Source organism: Nyctereutes procyonoides, unplaced genomic scaffold, assembly GCF_905146905.1.
Source record: "Nyctereutes procyonoides isolate TBG_1078 unplaced genomic scaffold, NYPRO_anot_genome, whole genome shotgun sequence".
NCBI lineage: Eukaryota > Metazoa > Chordata > Mammalia > Carnivora > Canidae > Nyctereutes > Nyctereutes procyonoides.
This window is the reverse complement of record NW_026575133.1, coordinates 42,774,548-42,794,069: the sequence shown is the minus strand read 5'-3', so window position 1 is coordinate 42,794,069 and position 19,522 is coordinate 42,774,548. Positions and strand designations below refer to the sequence as shown.

At 47.2% G+C, this 19,522-nt stretch overlaps 1 protein-coding gene across 2 annotated transcripts in view; it reads right to left on the bottom strand.

Moving 5' to 3' along the window:
- SLC16A14 (solute carrier family 16 member 14) overlaps positions 1 to 6,331 on the bottom strand; it is a 29,020-nt gene extending 22,689 nt beyond the window's left edge. Inside the window, exon 1 of one of the 2 annotated variants that reach the window (XM_055346355.1) lies at positions 6,077 to 6,331. The gene's annotated coding sequence lies outside the window, so the exon portion shown is untranslated. Of the gene's footprint in view, positions 1 to 3,088; positions 5,304 to 6,076 lie in introns of those variants that run through there. The other variant, XM_055346356.1, reaches the window with a different exon arrangement.
- Between the last annotated feature and the right edge of the window lie 13,191 nt (positions 6,332 to 19,522).

Genomic DNA, 19,522 nt, shown 5'->3' with positions numbered 1-19,522 from the left:
GTTGATTTAAAAATAGAAAATCAGGGCAGCCCTGGTGGCTCAGCGGTTTGGCGCCGCCTATAGCCTGGGGTGTGATCCTGGAGACCCGGGATCGAGTCCCACATCGGGCTCCCTGCATGGAGCCTGCTTCTCCCTCTGCCTGTGTCTCTGCCTCTCTCTCTCTCTGTGTCTATGAATAAATAAAATCTAAAAAAAAAAAAATAGAAACTCAGACTAAAATCATTTGAATACTACAGTGATGTCTAGGTTACCAGTGAGATTACCAGGGAGCCAGAGGCTAGATCATGCCTGTGTGCCAAGTCAGGAGCTTAGAGTTTCTCTTGCGCATGATGAACACCCAGAGGCTGAGTCCTACAGGAACCAGACATGGTGACCTGTGCTCTACGCAGATCCATCTCCAGATGTTAGGAAAAAAGGCTCGGAGGCTGAATGGAGCTGGAGGGGGGTGGCAATGCCAGGTCAGGCGAAGCCTCTGGCTGCATTTTTATTTTTCAGGATGAAAAAGAAGTATGTGTATAAGAACTGAGGATAAAGAGTAAAAGGAGGAGACAGAGACAGTAATCCTGAGGAAGTGGGACAGGAGGATTGGTCTTGATCTGCAGGAGCAAAGCAGAAGGTGGATGGAGATGACATGCCAGGTAGTGGGATGAGAAGTTACACCCGACGGTCCGATTCTTGGGTGAAGTAGAAAGTCAGGTCACTGGCTGAGAATGAAGAGGATGGTGGTTATGAAGGGGTATCAACGTTCAGGAATATGGAACAGACTGTTGCCCACAGCAAGTGGAAGTGATTGTCGGGCAGTTCTGAAGGTGGAGCTGAGCCCTGCAGCTCTGAGGGTGCGCAGCACCAGGTACAGGCCCTGGAGGCCCTCCCCCCAGAAGCTGGCAACGAGAGCATCATCAGAGGAGAACTTTCAAACAACAACAAACGACTGAATTTGGTCTGCCTTTTTATGATCTCGATGTGCCAGCAAATCTAGACAACGTCCCTGATAAAAACACTCTGAAAAAAATCTTTTGCTGGTCAAAGTTCCACATAATTCCGTTTTAATTTTCTATCTGTAAACTTCAAATCAGGGTGGTGCTATTACTTATCCTTCTGTAAACAGTCTTATCTGCGGGAAGTATTCTAGAGAAATCCTAGTTGTACTGTTGACCCCGACACCCATCTGGCCCCAGCTACACTGTACATACGCTCTGAGGATAGGTTCCCAGGAGATCAGAATTGCTGGAGCATCTCTGTGGCACAGCCTGGGTCTGCAGCAGGACCTGCGAGATGCACTAACGTGTAGTTACTGTAGGGATGAAGCTCCAGAAGTTGAGTTCTTCATGCCTACTTGGAGATTTTATTTTGTTTAAAATGTAACATAGCAAAACAAGTGCAAGACTGCAAGGCGAAAACCTTTCGCGTAGAGAGTAAAATTTGCAGTCAATACATGAGATGTTTTACTCAATCTGCACGATGTCTTTAAAATAGAAATCTCTTCTTTTTTCAATTATTTTACAACAGAAGACAAAGGGCACCTGGGTGGCTCAGTGGCTGAGCGTCTGCCTTCGGCTCAGGTTGTGACTCCTGGGTCATGGGACCGAGTCCCACATAAGGTTTTCCTTCAGGGAGCCTGCTTCTCTGTCTGCCTATGTCTCTGCCTCTTTCTCTGTGTCTCTCATGAATAAATAAATAGAATCTTTAAAAAAAAAACAGTAAAAAAAAAAGAAAAAAAAACAGTAGACAAAATATAAGACAATGATGATTTTTATGAACCACTACATAGTTATTACTGAAAATCCTTTGGTTGCAATGGAGGAAGGAGATAAAATAAAAAAAAACAATCCCAAATACATGAGAAACCCCTCCAAACAAAGGTAATTGTCTTTACCTTTTTTTAAAAAAAAAATTTTTTTATTTACTTATTTGAGAGAGAGGGTGAGTGAGAGAGCAAGCAGGGCAGAGGGAGAAGTAGGCTCCCCACCGAGCAGGGAGTCTGATACGAGGAGTCGAAGGCAGACACTTAACTGACTGAGCCACCCAGGTTTTTTATTTTATTAAAAATTTTTTTTGTTTGTTTTTACCTTTTTTAAAGGTTATGTGGTCTATGAAATTTAAAATACTTACTCTCTGACCCTTTATAGGAAAAGCCAGTGGATCCCGGGACTGTGGCTTTGGTTCTGGCTAAAGTTTGCTGGGAAGAAATGGGTGCTGGGAAACCAAGGATGCCAGTTTCAAGGATCTGTCCTGAGGCTCATCTCGATTTTCCCTTTCCTTCGTGCCTTGTCCTCATTATTATTTTTATCTTTTAAATGACTCTATGTCCTAAACACCCATCCAATCCTCAACCCCTACACTTCCTGCCCACGTTGCTCCTGTCTGCCTGGGTCCTTTCCACTTCCCCGCTCTGCAGACGGCTGGGGGATAAGATAAAGTGCTATCGTGCCATGTGATTTCTCCATGCTGTCAAGATAGCTTTAGGATCAAGGCCAAACCCCCTTTGCCTCTGCCAGGCTCCCCACTGATTCTCCTGCTCTCATTTCCCTGCCTTTGACCTTTGCGCTCCAGCCCTGCTGAGGCACCTGCAGCTCCTTCACCTTGGCACAGGGTCTTAAGCCTCGGGGCACGGCCTTCTCTTTCTCTTTCGGGAACGCACTTCTCTCCTTCTAACATCCTGCTCCTCTTCTGCTCCTCCCTCAAGATTCAGCTAAATACAATAGTGAAACCTTGACACGGTGAGAACCCCCTCAACCCCTGCAAACATCTCTAATCTCTAACATTAGAGTATGTGCTAGATCAACCAATTGTACAAGGCTGTTTGAGAACATGGAAAGAAGGGCACTCCAAGGTGCGAATTATACACAGGAGGCTACGACTTGGGATATGTGCAAGAATCCCTTTGTTTTTGTTAAAAATAGGCATCCATAGGAGAAAAGACTGGCGTGAAAAGAATAACATTGAGGGAGATTATTCTTTGGATGATGGTCTTAACGGACTCTTCCTCCTTTTAATCTGTCTTGTTGGTAAAAAAAAAAAAAAGAAAGAAAAAAGAAATCACAATAAATATGTATTAATTTTATAGTAACAAAATAAAAGTCCCTACCTCTATCTTTTAAACATCATCTGGATCGGCTTTTTGCCTCCTGTAGATTAGTGGCTGAATTGTGAAAAAGAAAGAGGATGATTCAAGAGTCACTTCCCTTAAGAAATCTACTTTGCCACTACCCTGCTCTTGAGACCCTGGGGAGAGGACAGCCTGCCTGGCGACAGTCAGCAATGGGACAGCCCTAGTTTTTGAGAGCTCACAGCCCAGACAAGAGCTGCACTGGCAGGAGGCCCAGAGAATAAGCCTACAAATGGATCAGACGGGGTGGGTGTTCAGTGGTTGTCTTCCCTCTGTCTCTGCTACTTAGATGCAGCATTCCGAGAAGCCAGAAAGCAAAGAAATCAGGGGAGTGACTGGCCTACATGAGTAATAATAATATTTTATTTAAAAATTTTTCCTAAAAATATTTTATTAGTTTCAGAGGTAGAATTTAGTGATGCATCAGTTGCATATAGTACCCAGTACAACTGGGTGATGGGCATTAAGGAGGGCACTTGATGTAATAACATCATTTTAAATCCGTGGGATAATGCTCAGCTCTGTTTAGTGAGACAAAACAACACAGCCTGGCATTTTCATAAAGGTCATTTACATCTATTTTTTTTGAAAATAATAAGCCGTTTACATCTATGAAAAAGTTTGAAATAATAATATCACCAAAGTTATCATTTTCAACCGCTGAGTTGAAATAGTAAACATTTTCCTAAGCAATGTTAAGAAATTGATATGCTCACTGAATTATTTATTTTATGGGTTAAGAGATGGAGATGCCATTGAACTGCTCTCAACATTTCCGTTTCATTTGTTCATAAATAAATGACATCGGATAGCATTTAATTGCCACGTTTTATCCAAGGGACGCAAGGGTGCATGTAGCGTACAGTAGCCAATGCAGAGCACTGGTGGAGGGTGGGGGTGGCTAAAACGAAGTGCTGTCCCGTCTTCAGGAGGTCCCTAAAGATACACCTGGCAATAGAGCCATCTGCATTTCATAGCTCACTCACTCTACAAGTAATTTCTGTTTTGACTAACCGCAGTTAACTTATTGCCCAACCAGGTTAACGAAAGCAAAGGACAATAGAAAAATACATATCTATCCCCTTCACCCCACGTTTGCTTTTAGCATTTGCATAATTATAAGATATAAAAGAACCATTTGAGTATTATAATCTCAGAGAGAGAGAGAGAGGAGAGAGAGAAAGAACACAAGTGAACTATGGATGGTTCCCCAGGCTCCACATCTTTCTCCACCACATGGCCTTCAAGCTCTCCCGCCTTCTCCACATCCTGACACACGTGTAGAACAACACACACGTGGTACACTGGGGTAAATGGAGGCACCGAGTGTGGAGCTTCCTCTAGGATCAATATGTAAGACGGAGCCCAATCCAGGCGGCCTGCTGAAGGCTCAGCCTGTAACATTAAGCCTTTGCACGGAAGACCGTGAAGGAAGGCAATGGGAAGACCAATAGCCAACCTTCCACTTGCCCCATGTGGGAGTTCACAGATGGTGGCAAAGTCATCCTAAACGCAGGGAAATGAAGTAACCCCTGAAAGCTAGGAGATGGAGGCCGGCTCCAATTCATGTGCTACCACGTCGAGGCGAAAATCATTCAGAGCCAGCTGTATCTGAGATGAAAATTAAATTCAGTTTCCGCAGCTCCGATACAGGAGTAAATCTGATCAGCAAATCCTTCACTCTTTTAACTTGGCTGCTGGGGCTCCGTGAGCAAGCGGCGGGGGCTTTGCCAATGACAGGCAAAGGGGAAAGGGGAAAGCGCCCGGGGAAATCTAAAATTACAACCTCCTGGAAAGGTGGGCAGAGGGGGGGGTAACTGGTTCTTCCTTAGATGCGGGGCGAGGGGCGCGTCAACCTCCACCTGGGCTGTGGGATCTTTAGCCCGGAGGACCTGGGGGCACAGGAAATCGTGGGCCTTAGGGGGCGCACTTGAGCCCTGCAGGCTGAGGAGGTTAGAGCCCCGCTGGCTGGGGAGCTGCAGTGCGGGGAGGCCCGCTTGGGGGAAACGGACACTTGCCCTGGGTTCACGGTGACCTGGGGACAACGGCACATATAAAGGCCTTCTGGGGGGCCCGGGGCTGTGCCGAGTGGCTTCTCCACCCCGATCTTGTCCGGTTGGCATTAAGGCCCCATTGCACAGACCAGGAAACTGAGGCTATTTGTCGAATGAGGGCAGTGAAGTCTAGAGGTCAAACTAGCAGGTGGTGCGGCCGGGCTTGCGGGATTCCAGAGCCTGCTCTCCCCCCCACCCCCATCTCTCTCTCTCTTACACACACACACACACACACACACACACACACACACACGTATGCTCGCCAGACCAGGCGACAAGGAGCCCTCCTAATCCTCAATAATAATCCTCGCTCATCCCCGTTAATTGGTCTGAATCAACTTTTCCGCGCAAGGAAACCGGCTTAATTAATTGGAAAGCGGAATCCGGTTCCTTGGCCTTGGCGCCGTGTGCCCGGGAATGGCAGCCCCGGGTCGCCCCCCCCCCCCGCCCGCCGGCCCCCGTGTCCCTCTCCTGCCCGCGGTGGATGGGGGGGGGGCAGCCCTGCGCGCCCCGCTCCCGGGCTCCGCGGTCTCCCCGCCTCCCCCGCGGCCCGAGCGCCGCACCCCGCGCACCCGCGTCCCCCGCGGGCTCGGAGCCCTCCGCACCCCCGCTCGCCCGCTGTCCGCCCCGCTCCCCGCCGGGTTCGAGTCCCCAGCTGCGCCCGGGCAGGCGGGAGCGGGGCCCGGGGAGGGGGGCCCGGGGAGGGGGCCCGGGGAGGGGGGCCCGGGGAGGGGTCCGGGGGTCCGTGCGCCCCGGCGGCCTGGGGAGCGGGGCGCGCGTCCCCGCCCGCAGCTCGCGCCCCCCGCGCCCCGGCGCAGCCCTCCCGGGCCCGCCCCGGGCCTGCGCCGCGCGCCCCGCCGAGCCCCCCGCGAGCCAGGGCGGCCCGGGTGCAGCGCGGCCTCGGGGTACTCACCGCCCGCGCGGCGCGGGGCTGCGGCCTCACCGGGCTGCCGGCCCCGATGCCCGCACCCGCCGGTGTCCTCGGCGCCCCCCGAGCGGCCGTCCGTCCCGAGCCGCGGCCGGGGGGCCCAGCATCCCGGCCCCCGCGCCGCCCGCTGCCAGGCCGGGGGAGCGCCCGCCGAGCCTGGGTGCGTCCCGAGGCGCGTGAGCCTAACGCCGGCTTCCTTCCAATCCGAGCAATTTCAAATCTCCACGCTCGTTCATTCCTATACCGGCTAATTCTGGTTTGGCAGGAAAAAAAATGCAGTCATCTCACGTGCACACTCTTGTGGCCGGTTGAAGTTTAGGGCTTTGGCTCAGGCGGAGGCTCTGCACGTTTCTAGACCCGAGGGGAGGCTCCGAAACCTCACCCCACGCGCGCGGGGTGGGGGGCAGCGTCTGCCCTTTGACCCAGAGCAGCGGGGGAGTGAGGAGCAAACCCCTCACCCGGGGCTGGACCGGGAAATACGGCCCTTTGCACAGGACCAGCGGGTGCCCCCCCCTTCACCTGGTCTCCTTGGCCTGAGAGGCCTGAGGATCCCCAATTCCCGGCCACACTGCGGGGCCCACCCCTCATTGCTGTTTTTCCAGGGTCAGCCCCTTGCGTCTTACACATCCCAGGGCACCAGGCACACACGTGTGTCATGCATATGTACCCTGTTCCCAATGAAATTCTTTGCCCACGGAAAGTTTTCAATGTTCGGCTAAGTGAACAGGAATAAGGGGCGCCCGCGGTGGGGGGGCTCAGGGCTTGAGCACCTGCCCTGGGCTCAGGTCGTGATCCCGGGGTCCTGGGATGGAGGCCTGCCTGGGGCTCCTTGCAGGGAGCCTGCTTCTCCCTCTGCCTATCTCATATATAAATAAAATCTTTAAAAAAATAAAAAAGAGTGAACGTGACCAAATGAAACCAGTGCTCTTTGACCTCACCCGAAGGATTTTTATAGTAGCTTTCTATTGCTGTTGTAATAAATTACCACATTTAGTGCCCGGAGAAACAAATTTAGTAGCTTCCAGTTCTGGAGGTCAGAAATCTGAAAGGGGTCTTACTGGGCGGAAACCAAGGTGTTGGCTGGGTTCTGTGCCTTCTCGGGGTTCTAGGGAAGACCCACCAGGTTGAGAGGGTGCTACATGCCTTGGCTTGGGGTCACTGTTTCTGTCTTCAAAGCCAGGGGCACTGCATTATTCCGGGCCTTTCTCTTTGGGTCACATCACCCTCTGTCTCAGGGCACCCTGTGTCTCCCTCCTCCACTTCAAAGGGCTCTTGGGATTCCATTGGTTTACCCAGTGATGATTGGATTATTGGATAATCCAAATAATCTCCCTGTTTTAAAGTCAGCTGATTAATAATCTTAATGCCATTTGCAACCTGAATTCCTCTTTCACCATGTGAAGTACTATATTTACGGGTTCCTGGGCTTGGGATGTGGACATCTCTAGGCCACCATTATTCTGCCTATCACAAATTTCTGTCTTCTTTGCTTCCTTCTTTGCATGTCTCGTTTTCTTTTCTTTTCTTTCTTTCTTTCTTTCTTTCTTTCTTTCTTTCTTTCTTTCTTTTTTTTTTTGCAGAAAAGAATATTTACGTGTATCTCACATTGCCATTGATTATATCAAACCTTGATTAAAAACATAATTGAGAATATTGTGAGAAATTATGCTGAGGACATTTGGATGAAGCACGAGGCTTATGTGTTCCAAATGTTTTAATTTGCTGATGGGAACACGAGCAAATGGATGGTTAGTAGTCCTGTCTTCAGATATCACTCACTTCAAGCAGGCTTTTGACAGCAAGTCAAGATTGGGGAAGTGCCTCAAGTGTAGATTGGCCCATCTTGTTCCAAAAGAGGTTTGTGAGATTTTTACATCTGTCTTTTTCCCCTCAACAAACTTTGTGCACTTATTGAGCTGTATAAGTGATGTAGTATCAACTGTACATATTTAAATGTGTATGTTCAAATTTGATGAGTTTTACCATAAGTCTGGGAAACTATCACCTCAATCAAATAGCTCCAGAATTTTCCTGGTGCCATTTGTAATCCATGCCTCACCGGGTCCCCAAATCCCCAGGCAACCTCTCATCTGCTTTCTGAGAAGCTTCTGCTCTGGACCATGTGTAATGCACATCTGGAGGGCCCAAAGAAGATTTTATTTTCTTTTTTTTTTTCAGCTTTACTGAGGTATAATTGACAAGTAAAACTGCATCTATTTAAAGCGCACACTGCCATGATTCGATGCACAAGTATATCGTGAAGTGATTGCCGCAATCAAGTTAATTCATACATCCATCGCTTCATATAGTTACCTTTTCCTCTGTGGTGAGACGGCTTAAGATCTACTCTCTTAGCAAATTTTACATATACAATCCAGGGTTGTTAACTATAATCACTAGGCTGTACATTACAGCCTCGGAACATAATCATCTTCTAATTCAAAGTTTGTACCCCTTGACCGACAGGTCCTCACTTCTGCTGTCTCCCAACCCCTGGCAACCAGAGAACCATTCTACCCCGTGTTTCTCAATATTCAACTTTAAAAAAATAAAGTCTACATATAAGTGGTATCATATAATATTTGTCTTTCTCTGTCTGGCTTATTTCATTTAATATGATGTCCCTCATGTCCATCCATGTTGTCACAAATGGCAGGATGTCTTCTTTAGTTATAGCTGAATAGTATTTCATCTTCTTTAAAAGGTTTTTTTTTAAAGATTTCATTTATTTATTCATGAGAGACACAAAAAGAGAGAAGCAGAGGCAGAGGGAGAAGCAGGCTCCTTGGTGGGGAGCCCGATGTGGGGCTCGATCCCAGGACCCTGGGATCACACCCTGAGCCAAAGGCAGACGCTCAATCACCGAGCCACCCAGGTGTCCCTATTTCATCTTCTTTATCCATTCATCCCTCAACTTACATTTAGGTGGTTTCCATAGCTTAACTACGTGAATAATGCCACAGTGAACACGGACATGGAGACACACTTCTTCAATATACTGATTTCATTTCCTGTAGAAGGCTTTCTGGTAAATTATACTCCTTCACAAGTGTCACCACTCTTACCTGCCTAGAGGTCCCTCACTGACACAGGTAGCTTGAGAGCAGGCCCAGAGCAAAGGGCCTAACTGCGATCCCACGTACCAGTTGGTACATCAGAGTGATGAATGGTGATGACTCATGAGCCCTGGAAAGACATTTGGGTGCATTTATAAGAGCCCAAGGCAGCCCTCGCTGGTTTTCGTGTCCTAGTTCTTGAAGCACTGACACTCCTGGCGGTTAGGAAGCTGATGCCTTGGGTATGAGCCCCAGCAGATGTACAGCAGTCTGGGTGCAGAGAAAGGTATGGCCACCACAATGTCCACATAAAATGGCATTTTATCAAGGATGCTGGATCAGTCTTAAAGTACAGTGACTTGGTTAATGCCATAACAGCCTGTCCTGTGTATTCTAAACCACGTCCATGGCAAATGCCAAAAGAATCTGGGGCCATTCCCTGGAGTTCCCTGCCAGCAAAGGACTGGCAAACTGATTATGGCGGTCCCTTCCCTCTGAATGAGGGTTCTAAATGTGCCTTGGTTTGCAAGGACACTACCTCCGGCCTAAGTCAAACTTTCCCTGTTGCCATGCAAACCATGCTGCCCCTGTCAGGGGATCAGAGAAACCGAGTACCATGTATGGATACCCTCAGTGAAAAGATAGCAATCAGGGGGCACATGTCAAAGGTCATGGTGTGCAGAGTGGGTGGTAAAGCATGACATTGAATGGAGGTTCCATCTCCCCTCTAACCCACAAACAGCACAGCTGGTAGAAAGAAAGAAAAAAATGGACTATTAAAGCAGTGGACGAAATTGTTAAGGGGTAAAACCATCTTGGCTGAGTGGACTAAAGCATTGTCCTAGGCCTAAATACATTTATTTATTTATTTAAAGATTTTATTTGCTTATTTATTCTAGAAAGAATAAATAGCTGGAGGAGGGGCAGAGGGAGAGGGAGAGAGAGAATCTCTGAGCTGGGGAGGGCAGAGGGAGAGGAGAGAGAGAATCTCAAGCAGACTCTATGCTGATCCTGTTGTGGGTCTGGTTCCTACGACCCTGAGACCATGACCTGAGCTGAAATCAAGTGATGGAGGCTTAACTGACTGAGCTGCCCAGGTGCCCTTATTTATTTATTTATTTATTTATTTATTTATTTATTTATTTTTAAGATTATATTTCTTTATTTGAGAGAGAGAAAGAGAGAGAGAGAGCATGAGTAGGGGAGAGCAGCAGAGGGAAAGGGGGAAGCAAATGCCCCACTGAGCATGGAGCCCCATATGGGACTCAAGTTAGGACCCCAGGATCATGACCTGAACCAAAGGCAGAGGTTAACGAACTGAACCCCAGTGGCCCTACGCTTAAATGGGCCTAATGCCTATTGCCCCTTATACCAGCCTGGGGACCTCTGTTGAGGAATCCAGTGCCATGAATCCAGTCAGCCAGTCGCTCCAACTCTCACCATGATTGCCTGCTCTGCTGCTGCTGAGAACACCACACCCAGCACACATGGAATGGAATTATCTACTGAAATGTGCAATGGGATGTCCTATTGGTGGGGGGGAGTGAGTTACTTTGCACCCCTGAGTGAGGGGGAATCCCACAGGGATCCCACTGTCCTGAAGCAAGCTAGACCCGTTAAAATGCACTGCACCTGGGGTGCCTGGGTGTTGTGTGTTCATATCTGATGAGTCTGATACTACATCATCTTTATTAAATCACATGGGGACACAAGTGAACGCCTTGAGACATCCGACCCCCAGCTTAGGGGACTTGATAAATTGGTGGTTTGGATCATGGGGCTCTTAGTTGAAAAAGTTGTCTCCGATTTGGGGGACCATAGTTTTACTGTGTGTTTTCTCTTAGTTTTACTCTCTGTTTACTCTCTAGATGACAAAGGAGCCATCTCCAGGCTACTGAAATCACTCTTGACCACTGAGGGCCATTGCAGAAGAAGGGGGCATATGGATAATAAGAGCTGGTCACAAGGGGTAGAGTGTTGGGGAGGTCATTGAGAAGACGAGAGCACCTGTGAGATGAGATCCATGAGCTGGACCTGGGTACTTGGAGACCTCTCATCCATCCCCTGTCCTTGAAATGTGGGTTCTGCTTGCTTTTCCCATTCCCCAAGGCTGTTCTGAGGACATAGTCTCAAGAGTATGTAGCGTTGAGAACACCTGCACAGTATATGTGACAGAACCCAGTTAAGGCCTCTATATAGACTTTTACGATTTGGCAGGCAGGTGTGAGGATCCACTCGTCTTGCTGCCGCCCAAGACAAGCCTCATACATAAGTTCTCTTTGCTTCTTAAAGCTGCCACCTCCCAACATGGGGTGGCTTGCCTCCTTGTCTGGTGTCTCTCTCTGGCCTCCATGCTTACGGGGGCTGGTTTCAGATTACAGAAAAGCTCCCAGGAGGTTTGCTGACCAATAAGCTGTCCTGAGAATGGGTTCTGATCTAAGCATGATGGTAAATCCATTTCTATGTACTTGAAGCCCCAGATACAATTAATTACATAATTCTGTTCTTTAAGTGCCTTCCTTAGCCTCATCTGAAGCAATAATATCCATGAAATCATGATTGCGATGTGCTACTTATATACTCGTCTAATGCGTATCAATAGAAAAGCCTAATTATTTTAAAATTCATCAGCCTGTGTCTTTTTTTTTTTTTAAGATTTTATTTATTTATTCATGAGAGACACAGAGGCAGAAACATAGGCAGAGAGAGAAGCAGGCTCCCTGCGGGGACCCCAATGCAGGGACTTGATTCCAGGACCCCGGGATCAGGACCTGAGCCAAAGGCAGACGCTCAACCACTGAGCCCCCCAGGCATCTCGATCAGCCTGTGTCTCGCTTTGTGGTTTGGGCAACACCCCCCCACCCTTTCTCTCACTACCCACACATACCTGTCTAGTATTCCTGCTGAATCATTCCCAGTGATTGCCTGCAGGTCTGGTTCTTGCGTGAGAAGGCCGTTTGTTTTACCTAAGGGGTGTTAGAAGCAAGGACAGGAAGAGAAATCCTGAGCACTCAGGTCAGAATTTTCCTCCTGGTATAGGATCTCTCCAGACTTAATCCCAAAGCACCAACAAAATTTCTCCTGCCCCATAAGGTTTCAAGCTCAATTTTACCATGGATTCAAATTCAAGAACAGATCAAGGGTGAAATATAGCAAAATTGACAACACGTTTTTGCCTTTACCTTAGTTTTCCAAGTGTCTTGCATTTTCCTTGCTGATAGAAATAATCAGTATCCTCATGGAGTAGCATGTGACTTCACAAGAGTAGAAGTTCTAAAAATGCCAGGACACTGTCACTAACTTGGAAATTAAACACTTTCCTCAGTTCATGGGCCTTGTATGATAATTTTGTTGGTTAATATTATACATGATTCTTAAAGAGTTTCAGGAAATCAGTGATGTTAGTAAGCAAATCCCTAAACATTTTTTCTTGCAGCCACGGTGTTTCTTCTCTTATTCAATATCCATTTTCCTGAAAAGTTGCTTGTAGATCAAACCTTATTTTAAATGCTCTAGGGGAGTTCACTAATAGACATGCCTGATGAATCCTTCTGAGGCTAGATGAATACCCACATGCTGATATATTTATTGTTCATTGTTTCATAGGTTTAGATTTCATTGTTCTAAACTTCATTGTTTCATAGGTTTAGATTTAAATTTTATTACTTCCCTTAAAGCACAGTGCACTTGTAATTTATGCTATTTTAAAAATATTTTGTGTGTCCAGAGATGGATCATTGACATTAAACATTCATGCTCTACGTTCAAAAGTCGACTCCACATCATATTCTTTGAGAAGGGCACTAATGAATAGGATTAAGTCTGGGTCTCCGTGAACCGAGAAGAGAAAGATCCAGCATTTTCTCTTGTCACTTTTGACTTCGGTCTTTATTTGCAGGGGCAAATGTTTCTGATAAAACCAGTGGAAAAGAGGAGATGTGGATGCTGTGAAAGCAAACCTAGGAAACCGATTAGCAAGGGGTCATAATGGGCTGCAGCTCTTCAGCCCTTGGTGGCAGTGTTCTTGGACCTCTTTGTTCTCTCCTGCCCTCGAGCCTTCCTCCACTCTGGTTTCTGCTTGATTCTGGCTCATGTTGACTTGGCTTTGTGTCTGAGGTTTCCAGTTTTCCGGTTCACCTTGATGGCAAGCTGGACTTTCAGTGCTGTCTCTGGGACACCAGTGGATCTTCCAATCCCAGATGGTTTCTGTAACCTTGCTGGCCAGACAGGTTCTTCAGCTGGGCTGACATAGTTTCCTCTGCAAGAGAAGATCAGTTGATTTCAATATATTTTGAAGGCCAAAGGCCAGCGTTAGGAAACTCCTTAAACACCAGTGATTATTAAAACCAAAGAGCCTTCCTCCTCCTGGATGCAAAGCAGCAGAGCATGTGTGGCAGATGCCAAGAGCACACAGTGCATAGGTATATAGGTTGTGAGGTGGGTCAGACCTGAGCTGGACCCTACTCCTCCCCTCTGTTTTTATGTGGTCTGAGCATTAGCTTGAGAGTAGATGTGATGATGGGACCACCTCAAAGGGTTGTTGTGAGGATGAAGCAGGATAATGCACACAAAGCATGTGCTGGGCATGGAAGTAGGGCACTTCTTTCTCACATAGTGACAATGGTGTCATCCCAACCCATTCTATTACAGAGGCAAGATAACCTGAGAGCAGCCCTTCTGAGAGGCAGCATAAATGAGTGGTTAAGAGCATAAATCCTGGAGCCTCATCACCTGGATTCAAATCCTAATATTCACTACCTTTTTCATCTCTTAATGAGGTTACTTAGCTTCTTTCTATCTCAATGTCATCTTCTGTAAAATTGGAAGAGAGAAGGAGGAGGAAGAGGAGAAGAAGGGAAGGAGGAGAAGAAGAATATCTAGTTCTTGGGTTGTTGTGAGGTATAAATGATTTGGAGCATACAAAATCAAGTGACATATGCCTCCCAATGGGATGCACTGAGAAAGGTAGCATGACTTCCGTGAGACTCTCCACGAAATACATACGAACTAAATCTCATTGTGAGGAAATAGCAGACAAACCTACATTAAGGGATATTCCAAAAAATAACCTCCTTGTACTCTTTAAGAAGGTGAGTGTCAGGGTACCTGGGTGGCTCAGTTGGCTAAGTGTCTGCCTTTGGCACAGGTCATGATCCCAGGGTCCTGGGATCAAGTCCTGCATTGTGCTCCCCGCTCAGTGGGGAGCCTGCTTCTCCCTCTGACTTTGCCCCTCCCCCTGCTCATGTGCTCTCTCTTTTCACTCACTCTCCCTCAAATAAATATATAAAATCTCAAAAAAAAAAAAAAAAAGGTGAGCGTCATGAAAGACAAAGACTTAGGAACAAGGAGCAGTCCAGTTTAAAGTTGCTGAGAGAGACATAATGACTCATGCGACGTGAGATCCCGGATTGCTTTTACCAATCCTAGTGCTAAATAGGATTCAGGTCTGAATATTAGGTAACAGTGTGACAACTTTGTTAAATTTTTGATTTTGGCACTTGTACTTGGGTCACGTGAGAGAATGTCCTTGTTTTTAGGAAGTGCTCACTGAAGTATTTAGGAGTAAAGAAGAATTTTTTAAGTGTGAAAAGTCCTTAGAACAATGCCTGGCACTTAGGACAGGAGTGTTCCCTGTTATTTGCTAACTGAATTTCTTCCGGAGCTGAATTCCTTTTAGTATCAAACAGTGCTATTGTGGCCTTCATTAACAATGTTGCAGGAAACCGGCCTAACCTCACTGCTTTTTCTCTTCCTGTTTCTCAGCCTTTGGTTTTGGATCTTATGCAGGCCCAGAAAACATAGAAAAGCTACAAAGCATTTCCTTTGCAGACTGACCATCTCTGCATTCTTGTTGACCTCTGTGTGCAAATTGGCTTAGGAATGGACCCATGAGGGTATTATGCTGAGTGAAATAAGTCAATCGGAGAAGGACAAACATTATATGGGAATATAAATAATAGTGAAAGGGAATAAAGGGGAAAGGAGAGAAAATGAGTGGGAAATATCAGAAAGGGAGACAGAGCAGGAGAGACTCCTAACTCTGGGAAACGAACTAGGGGTGGTGGAAGGGGAGGTGGGTGGGGGGTGGGGGTGACTGGGTGACGGGCACTAAGAGGGGGGCACTTGATGGGATGAGCACTGGGTGTTATTCTATATGTTGGCAAACTGAATACCAATAAAAAATAAATCTATAAAAAAAAAAAAAAAATGGACCCATGACCCCAAACCAAGGTAACCACCCCCATCCCAGCACTTTGGCTTCACTACTGGAAAAGAGGCATTCTCTCCTGGCCTCACTAAGCTTGTGCGACCCACATTTCAAATCGCTGGGGGGAGCTTTTGCTACTACATGGGACATGGAGGTGGTGCACAATCTAAGGCTGGAGAGAACAGAAGCATGAGTTGGAAACACAAAGAAATGATGCCTTCCTTGAGCATCTGGGCCTAGCGGAGCTTTCCAGAATCTGTGCTTTTCGTTACATGAACCAACTCGTGCTCCTGAGTCAGTTTGGGTTAAGATCCATCCCTTACAAGGACAAGGAAACTGAATGACATGGGGTCTGTGTGCCTTGTATTACTATCGATTCCATGGCTCCCATGGGCGTGACTCTGGGTAGCCCCAGTGCCTTGGGGAATGAGCACTTGGAATGCTTGCCATGGGTGGGTTGGAGGTCCTGTTGTTCTGTTCCTATGGACACTGGGGAGCATCCTTTGGTTCACTACTCTTGTTCTACTTCTTTCTCTAGATGTCAACTTTCTCTAATTGCCAATAGCAAAATAGTCGCTGTCGGTAAACATCTTTTCATTGGTTTTAGCTCAGAACCATGGCTCATCTGCTCCCTTTTCCTTACAAAAACTTCACTTTGCGGATTCGAAGGGTGTATTCCTGGCATGAAATTTGTTTTGCCTCAGGGCATTTAAAATAACACCACTGATCAGTAGTAGATACTTTATGTTTTATTTAAATTTAACAGAAAACCCAGAGGCCTGAGAAGCTCCAAAAGGATGAGATTTGCAGGGGGCATTTCATAAACTGGGAGGAAGAACAAAGGAAAGAAAGTCTCAGCACGAAGGCCTGAGGTTCAGAATTTAAATGACATCTATGAACAGGGACAGTCCAGAGCAAAGTTGTCAAACAAATTAAGTGTCTCTGGAGCCCAACCTGTTCTCAGTTCAGTGGCCTATCTCTCCCCCCCCCCTGCTCCCTCCTTCTTGCTCAGCAAACCACTGATGTCACCTGGTCCTCTGATCGTGTCCAGCTGAGTCTCCCACCCCCTTAACCTTGACTGCTGGTAATGACGTTCCTCATCCTCTGGACAAACTGCCCACCTCCTGGGTCCCCAGTGCCTCAGTGGCCACTATTTCTGGTCACCCAGCTAGAACAGATGGGCATTTCATAGGTAAATTTCAGATCATGTCACCCCCTTTCATGTGAAACGCCTACATCCCACTGCCTCCTCCAACCAGCCTCAGTTTCCACCACTTAGTTCTCTGCCCTGCACACCCTGGGCTCCAGCCAGACCGGAGTCTCTTTCTTCCTCACACCAGTCTCTGAATGTGGCTTCACATGTTTTACCTTTATGCTTTTTGTCATGCAATTCCCTTTTACTGGGACATTTTTCTCCCCATATTTTCCTGTCGGTCCTCTCCATAACTCAAGGGCACCGGGACCCTATTCTCCCTCTTGATCTCTATCAAGTAAGGATATTCTTGAGCCTCTTGAACTAACCCATCACTTAGTCTATGGCTTCTCATTGCATTTATCACATCCTAGCTTGTAAGATGGCCCTTCATCTCGTGTTTCAAGTTCCCCATGAGACTTTTCTCTAAGGGACCAGGTCTGTCTTGCTTCTCTTTGCAGAGCAGTGCAGTGAACTGGTAAAGATCATGGGCTCTGGAGCCAGGTCACCTGGGTTTGCGGTGTGGTTCTATCATTCACTAACTGTGTGACCTTGAGCATTTTGCTCAACATTCCGAGTAAATGGGAATAATGACAGCACTTGCCTCATTGGATTGTAAGGATTAAATAAAATAATATATGTAGAGAGACCAGAACAGTGTGTTGCACGGCATAGGTACTGCCAGGGTTAGCTATCATCATCATCATTAGCAGCAGCAGCAGCAGCAGCAGCAGTAGCATATTAATTTCATTCATTCTACAAAATATTCAGAGTGCTGTTTCAAGCAGATACTGTTCTAGGGAGTGGGATTATAGTGATGGTCCAGGTCGGATCTCTTCCCTTGTGAGGTACATGCTGGGGGAGACAAGAAAGGATGCAAGCAGACAAGTGGACAAATAGATGACCTAACACTGTAGCTCCCTTGATCTCAGGTCACGTCTGAGTTCTGATGAGATGGGCCTCAAGTTCAGACCCTTGGTTCTGGCCGAGTCATAGCACCAGACAACTGGCTTAGGTCTCAGCAGTTGGGGGTCCCGGGGTGGTAAGGTGCTGCTTTGTGAACGTTGAAGGGGTGTGGCCAGTGCGATGCCCTTTTTATTTATTTACTCAGGCCCACAGACCGTGGTAAGGATGTGTTCCTGGGATTCAGGATTATTTGCGCATAATCGATAGAACCAGCCCCCTCCCCCAACTGTATAGCATACTTGGAAGATTTTAGCCCCTAAAAATTACCTTCATGGACTCTGAAGAGCTTATCTTTTGAAGGCATTCACATCAGTTTTTGCGATTCAGATGCCTTTGGAAGAGACCACACTTTGAACTGTAGGCAGCTGAATGCAGATGGGTTTCTCAGTTTCTAAGCAGAGCGGAGAGCTGAAGGAAAGAGACACAGGGTAGGGCATTTTGATGTAGAATAAATGTATCAAGAGCATGAAATGCTCTGGGAGCATTGGTGGCATCTCAGATAGGGAACATCAGACAGAGCACCCAGGGGTGAAGAAGGCCAAAGCCAAGAAGGAGCACATGTGCAGAGAAGGGTGAGATAAAGGAGCAGCTGAGGCAAGCTTAGTCTGTGTCACATCTGGCTGCAGGCTACCCATGCAGTGAATGGAAGGCCTGAGGCCCCTGTACTCAGAAGCTCTGTGTGAGTCTCATATTGAGATTGGAAACAATTCTGTATCCTTTACCTTTTGAAGTAGTTCTTCACAGAGTAGGCAAACCACATTTAATTATGAGTTCCAGTGAGACATTATTTGTCCCAAACTGTCTTCCAGTCCTTTCTGGGGATAGCAAGGCTAATATTCAGCTGGAGTTCCTAGTATGGCCGTACAGGGTGTTAAAATGCTGACACATAAGGATTGCTGACACTTCTGGGGAAGATGGCGGAATGAGAGGACCCTAAACTCACTCCATCCCATGGATACATCCACATGGTGTATCTAGGGATACACCCACTAGATAACATCCACAGCCATGTATAGAACCCAGAAAACACCCCAAAGACTGGCAGAACAGACTCTCCACAGATAAGTGTAGAGAAGAGCCCACTTTGAAGAGGGTAGAAAGGGTGGAGATGTAGGTAGGAGCTAACTGGACCCTCACATCCAGCACTCCAGGCATAGGGAACCCATATGGGGAAGACAAATCCCCATGACATTTGGCTTTGAAGACCAGAGGGGTGTAAGTTCACAAATTCTCACAATCAGTGGGGCTTACCACCTGGAACTTCCAAAATCAGCAGGCTGTGCTCTGGGAGAGCTAGAAAGGAGAAAGGAAACTGAGTCCCTGCTGTTAAAGAGACAATACAACAAATAGCACTACAGAGATACAGCATAGAAGCAGCAGTTTGAAAAACACCTGGGCTATACAAGAGGGTGACTTTTTGTTTTTTTTACTAATCTCAGAGCATGTGCTGGAGGGGCAGGGATCATTGGAAGACTTCTCCCGGAACAAAGGAGCTGCCTGGCAGCGTTTCCCTCCCCTGCTGCCCAGCCAAGATACACCTGTAGGAACACTTGCTACTTAACTTGCTAACGGTGCCCTCTACCCCTTTGTTCTCCTGCAGACATACCCCCTCTGCCCAGGCCTCGGCTCTAGGCCCCCTCCTACAAACCTGCTAACACTACAAGCTCTGCCTTCTCCATTTTCTGTGGACTTGTCCCCTCCAATAAGCCATTGGCTAGAGCTGGTCCAAAGTGATGCCACAAACCTGGCAGTGTGCAAGCAGCCCCAATAAAGGTCAGCACCCCTCCAAAGTAACTCCTACCCTGGGGAGAGGGGAAGATAACCATACACACACCAGTTTGACTACAGCAGTGGGCTGGAGGCAGACATCTGATCTGACTGCAGGTCTTGCTTACCAATGAAAGCTTTTCAGGGTACAACACGAGAAAAGCACCCTGCAGTTCAGTACTACTGCATGTTTTTTCTTTTTAAAGATTTTTATTTATTTATTCATGAGAGACATAGAAAGA